This window comes from Mandrillus leucophaeus, unplaced genomic scaffold (genome assembly GCF_000951045.1).
Source record: "Mandrillus leucophaeus isolate KB7577 unplaced genomic scaffold, Mleu.le_1.0 Scaffold1140, whole genome shotgun sequence".
NCBI lineage: Eukaryota > Metazoa > Chordata > Mammalia > Primates > Cercopithecidae > Mandrillus > Mandrillus leucophaeus.
Genome location: NW_012099655.1, coordinates 189,000 through 195,945, shown reverse-complemented (window position 1 = coordinate 195,945; position 6,946 = coordinate 189,000).

The following is a 6,946-nucleotide window of genomic DNA, read 5'->3' as shown; positions in this document are numbered from 1 at the left end:
TGTGTCAGAGTTCCTTGCTAAACTTAACAGACATACGCTGTCAGCGAGAAACAAATATTTATTGTTTTAAACCATGGAATCTTTGAAAGTCCTACCTAAGTTTGTGTGTACCTTCGTTTAGAATTTGGAAATTCTTGCCAACTACTGTTTCCTGTTGACTTTCATGAACTCAGCTGAAACAGAAACTGAATCCTATACAACAAACTTTTATGGTGATATAATTATAATATTGCATGGTAAAGATGAGAAGGCACCTAGGAGAAAGAGCACAATGATAATAATATGAATGAGTGATGGTGATATTCCTAACCAGTATTTCTCTTGCTTTAGAATATAGGAACACCTGAGAATGTGTCCTGTAACACAAGTCTGAAAAATGCTCATTTATAGAATGGTGATTGAGATAAGTAAAGAAAGTGGGAAGTGATTTAAGACTATTAAGAAAGAATACACAGGATTTGCTGATAGGAAGAAATCCAGAATGAACTTTCATTCTATCATGGGAAACAGGTATAAGGTCATTTATTTCACTAAAATGGAAACTACAGCCTTAAGAGCTAGGTCACTTTCATTTCAGTCTACTTTATTTTCACTTTTTCTCTGTGTCTTTCCAGCTGTGTTCTACTTCCCATATTTTCTTGCCTCCATAAGAACCTAAATTCTTCAGATTTGTTCTTTTCTCCTTTCTCTTTTGTCTCAGCTTTTCCTATTTGTGTCTCTCCTCTGATGATCTAAAAATACTCAAATATCTTATATACTTAAACTCATACATATTTTTAGTCTTTAGTTGCATTTAGCTACTCTTCTCTGTTTTTCGTTTTAGCTACAGACAAAATTTATCAAAGAATAAACTTCATTCCTTGTACCTACTGCATCCATAGACAATCACTACTAAAACCTGGATACTCATAAATTAAACCATAACTGCCAAAGAATCAAAAACTTCTCTGACATATTTGGACAGTAGAATTAAATTTGCATGGAATTTAAAGTCATAGCCTCCCATGTTTCATAATGCATGCAAAGCTGTCATTGATTTCTACAAGGGCACTCTCCTCCTTTATTTTATTGTTATTATAATTTTATTATTTCTTTTCTTGTCTTTATCCCATCAATCACTACATTACACTTACTTTTTTCACTCAAGTGGATTTAAAGTACTTTCCCCAATATAAGTTGTTCCTTGGGAGAATATATAGTGTTACATGAAGTACTTTTTATTATCAAAAAAATTCAATTTACATGTTCTTTAGATAGTATCAGATTTACTAGATAACTAGAACAACCAAATGTGTTTGTAAATTAATAAATATGCATTCATTAATCAAAAAAGAAATCACACGATAAACCAGATGCATTAAAATGATAATAAAATGATAATAAAATACTATGCATCATAGCTTATAAGATGCAGAGTGGGAAATATATAACCTTACCTACATGTTATGGAAGAAAGGTAGAAAATCAATATAAAAAGTAGACTCTTAAGAATATGTAATAAGAATGACAAACTAAACTCCCCAAAAATAGAAGAAAGGAAATTACAATCATAATAGAAAGTAAATAAAAAACAGCATACAACTGAGAGAATAAGGTAAAACATACATTTTTGCAAGAAATTAGTAAAATTCATAAATTGCTGGTAAAATCGTTCAAAAAAATAAAAAAGAAAGCACAAGAAACCATTGTCAGTAATAAGTTTGACTTTAAGCAGTGTATATGACGTAAAGTACTTAAGGTTGATAAAAAGAAAAAAATATCCAGAAATTGCTGGGCATTTAAATATAAATTTAATGTAGGGGGATTGAGGGCATGCTGAGGAAAATAAGAGATAAACTGAATCAAGATGGTAGAGAAACAGATTTTATGGAATTTTATAATTGATTTGTAACTAGGAGTCATTTACTATTAGAATATCATAGTAATAGAGAAAAGTTAATTATTGTAGAACATTCAAAGTTATCATGAAGAAAAAAAATAAGACATGAAAAGAACAGTTTGTAAAGTTTAAAAATTTGGTCATAGGTACCAACACTTTAAGTGCCTCAAGGCTAGGAGGTGAACCATATGCTCTAGGTGGGCCAGGTGTGAAGGTCGGTGGTAAGGCAGAGCGTGTATTACACAGCTGAGGGCACTCACAGTCATTACACTAAACTCTGCTTTCCAAACTTAACATGCCCGTAAACCCATTTCAGCCCAAGCCACATGTTTGTAATCCTTATTGGAAGCAAGATAGCAGATATGAATAAGGGCAGTGTCCGTGTGAATGAGATGGAGGGCGTTGGTTAAGACACATGAAGGGACAGTATTGAGAACATTTTCTATGCATGTGAGGGTAGGGTAGACCTGAGTGTGTATGTGTTCCCTTTTCTCCACAACCTTGCCAGCATCTGTTACTTTTTGACTTGCATTTCCTAATGATCAGTGATGTTGAGCTTTTTTTCATATGCTTGTTGGTTGCATGTATGTCTTCTTTTGAGAAGTGTCTGTTCATGTCCTTTTCCCACTTTTTTATTGGGTTGTATGTTTTTTTGTTTTTTTGTATATTTTTTGTATTTTTTGTATATTTTGTATATTTTTTGTTTTGTAAATTTGTTGAATTTCCTTATAGATGCTGGCTATTAGACCTTTGTCAGATGCATAATTTGCAAATATTTTCTCCCATTCTGTAGGTTGTCTGTTCACTCTGTTGAGTTTCTTTTGCTGTGCAGAAGTTCTTAAGTTTAATTAGATCCCATTTGTCAATTTTATCACAACCCCTGTGATATTTGGAGTAATAGCATTCTCTCCCACTTCTGGATATTAGGAACAATATCACAAAAAGGTTGTACACCCTTTGTAACATTGGAAGTAATATCATCCTCTCTCTCCCTGGGTATTAGAAACAATATTACAGGAGGGGTGTACATGTACACTCCCTGCCATATTGAGAGTAATATCATCTTCCACCCCCTCCCCCCAGATATTTAACACAATATCACAGCGAGGGTGTACACCCCTGCAATATTGGGAGTAATATTATCTTTCCCCTTCCCCTGGATATTAGGAACAATATCACAGAGTGGGTGTATACCCCTGTGATATTAGGAGTAATAACATCCTCTTCCCTTCTGGATGTTAGGAACAATATCACAGTGGGAGTGTGTACTCCCTGCGACATTGGAAGTAATATCACCCTCTTTCCTTCTGGATATTAGAAACAATATCACAGGTGGGCTGTACACCTCCTGCTATATTGGGAGTAATATCATCCTCTTCCCTTCTTGGGTATTAGGAGTTATATCACAGTGGGGGGGGGGAGTGTAAAAACACTATGATATTCAAAGTAATATCTTCCTCTTTCTCCCTTGATATTAGGAACAACATCACGGGGGAGTGTACACCCCTGCGATATTGGGAGTAACATCATTTTCTCCCCGCCTGGATATTAGAAACAATATCGCCTACACCCCCTGCGATATTGGAAGTAATATAAGTCATATCACCCTCTCCGCACCCCAGATATTAGGAACAATATCACTGGGAAAATTGTACACCCTCTGAGATATTGGGAGTTATATCACTTCCTCCCAACCCAAATAGTAGGAATAATATCACAGCGGGGTGTACTTTCCCTGCAATACTGAGAGTAATACCATCCTGTCCTCCCCCGGATGTTAGGAGCAATACCCAAGGTGGGGTGTACAATCCCTAGGATTTTGGGAGTAATATCATCCTCTCATCCCCTAAATATTAGTAACAATATCAGAGAGAGGGTGTACACTCCCTGCGATATTGGCAGTCATATCATTCTCTGCCCCTCCCCTGTCGTGTATTAGGAACAATATCACAGAGGGAGTGTATACCTCCTGCGATATTGGGAATAATATCATCCTCTCTCCCCCGGATATTGGGAAAAATATCACAGGGGGCGTGTACACCTTCTGCGATATTGAAGGGAATATCATCCTCTTCCTCCCTTTATATTAGGAACAATAGCATGGAGGGGGTGTAAACTTCCCGCGATATTGGATGTAATGTTATCCTCTCCCCTCTTGTATATTGAAAATAATATGACAAGGGGTGTGTACACCTGTGCGACATTGCCAGTAATATCATCCTCTTTCCACCTGGATATTAAAAACAATACCACAGTAGGGTGTACACTCCCTGCGATATTGGTAGCAATATTATCCTCTCTTCTCATGTGTATTAGGAAGAATGTTTCAGGGGGAGTGTTCACCCCCTGCGATATTGAGTTTAATACCATTTTCTTTCTCCCTGTGTAATAGAAACAATGTCATGGGGAGGAGGTGTGAAGCCCATGCGTTGTTGAGAATAATATTATCCTCTCCCTTCCTGGATATTAGAAACAGTATCACAGAGGTATGAACACCCCCTGTGATATTTAAAGTAATATCAACTTCTCCTTCACTGGAAATTAGGAAAAATATCACAGGCGTTGTCTAAACCTGTGATATTGGGAATATCATCTTCCCCCGGATATTAGGAACAATATTATGGGGGGAGTGTACGGGGGTGTACACCCTCTGTGATATTGGGAGTAATATCATCCTCTACCTCCCTGGATATTACAAACAATATCACAGAAAAGTTGTACACCTGCTGCGATATAAGAGTAATATCATCCTCTCTCCTCTGGATATTTGGAAAAATATCACAGTGGGGGTGTACACTCCCTGCGATATTGAGAGTAATATCATCCTCTCCTCTTCTGGATATTAGGAGCAATATCATAGGGGGGTTGTACACTCCCTGCGATATTGGGTGTAATAACATCCTTTTCTTCCCTGAATATTAGGAATACTATCACACTGTGGGTGTACACCTTCTGCGATATTGAAAGTAATGCCATCCTCTTCCCTGCAGATATTAGAAACAATATCACAAAGGGGGTGTATACCCCTTGAGATATTGGGAGTAATATCATCCTCTCCCAAACTGGATATTAAGAACAGTGTCACAGGGGCGTTTGCACATTACTGAGTCCTTACTGTCCGGTTTACACCAACTGTGACATTGGGAGTAATATCATCCTCTCTTCTCCTGGATATTAGGAACCATTTCACAGGGGGCTGTACAGCCCCTGTGATAGTGGAAGCAATATCATCCTCTCGCCGCCTTGATATTGGAAACCAAATCACAGGAGGAGTGTATATCCCCTGCAGTTTTAGGAATAAGATCATCCTCTCCCAACCCTGAATATTAAAAACAGTATTACAGAAAAGTTGTGCACCTGCTCCGATATTGGGAGTAATATCATCCTCTCCCCCTCTGGATATTAGCAACAATTTCACAGCAGGGAGAGGATATTATCCCCAGTATTGCAGGGTGTGTACACTCCTTTTGTGATATTGTTTCTAATATCCAGGGGGGAGAGGATGATATTACTGTCAATATCGCAGAGAGTGTACAGCCACCCTGGGATATTTTTTCTGATATCCATGGGGAAGAGGATGATATTACTCCCAATGTTACAGGGAGTGTCCAGTAATATTGTTTCTAATATCCAGGAGGGGCAACGGAAGTTTTATCTCCCTCTTCATACAGTTGTGACCCCAACCCCCAATCCCCTCGTCTACGCACTGTGGAATAAAGACGTGAAAGGAGCACTGAGAAGATTATTTCACAGAGACTTAGGCAAATAAAAAACGAAGCAGAGTACAAAGCACTCAACTTTTTTCACAAAGGAACTTTAAAGATCATCATGTATAATTCTTCACTCCAGAACTTTAACTGTCTCTAAAAGAACAGATGTAATCTTCTTCGTCTGCATTACTGTATTTCACTTGGCCTCAGAACTGTCTATCATCTCCAATCTCTTTCCAGACTTCTTTTGAGCCCATGTAAGGCAATATTCCCCTATACCTTTTAAATCTCCATGAGTCACATCATTTCTGTTTCTCGCTCTCCCTCCCTTCCTGTGCTTTTCTTTAGCCTTCCTTCCTTTCTTGCTTTTTTCCTTCCCTTCCTTCCTTTTCCTTTTTTTATTTCTTCTTTTCTTCTCATTTGTATAATGTGTTTTACAGTCATTTTTTCCTGGCGCTTCTACATTACATCCCTTCCCATGAATATTCTAACAATTCCTGAAAACAACTAGCTCTAAAATGTGTTTCTCATTTATCACAATAAAAAGCTTGCATTTACTTCGTGGGGAATAGTGGAGAGATTAGACTAGAGAATTTGGATTTTAACTCTACAACTCCCTTTTTGAGTTTCTGTAAATTTTATTGGATTTTTGGAGCTAATTTTACTTAGGAGTAAAAAAATAATGATCTTGACTATTCTGTTAATTAAACTATTAAAATATAAATAAAGCACCAAGTAATACATGATCAATAAAAATTAACTAATATACTTTTGATCTTCTACTTCTTTAGTCATAGTATTCTTCATATTTTGATCTAATATACGCTTATTGCTTTCAATTGTATCCAATTAAAATTCTCACCTAGTCTATAATCATTTACCGACTTGTGTTTATATACAAATGGAAAACAAATATCTGAAAATATAAGAAAAATAAGTCAAACCCTGTTTTGTCTTTATAATATGGAAAAAAACATGATTTATTTTCTCTACTTAGTTATGGAAGTGTGACACGCTTACCTTTAATGGTGACAGCAGAGTTGAAGGTGTCATTTCCAGAAGTACAGATACTCTAGTGATGTAGTAAAAACATATTATTTGAACTTGGAGACACCAGAATCTATAGCCTATCTCCATCATTTATATATCAGCTGAATAAGTCTGGTAAATGATTTAATATCTCTCAGCCTCAGTTTCTATAATGAGAACATTTCTAAAATGAGGACAACCTCAAAAATTCATTGTACTTTAGTAGATAATTAGAAGGTAGACAGCAAGGACTCAGTAAATATCAGTTATGATTAATAAACTGTTGATTTTCTCAGTAATCATATCAGATTGAGTAGCCTTGATGGCA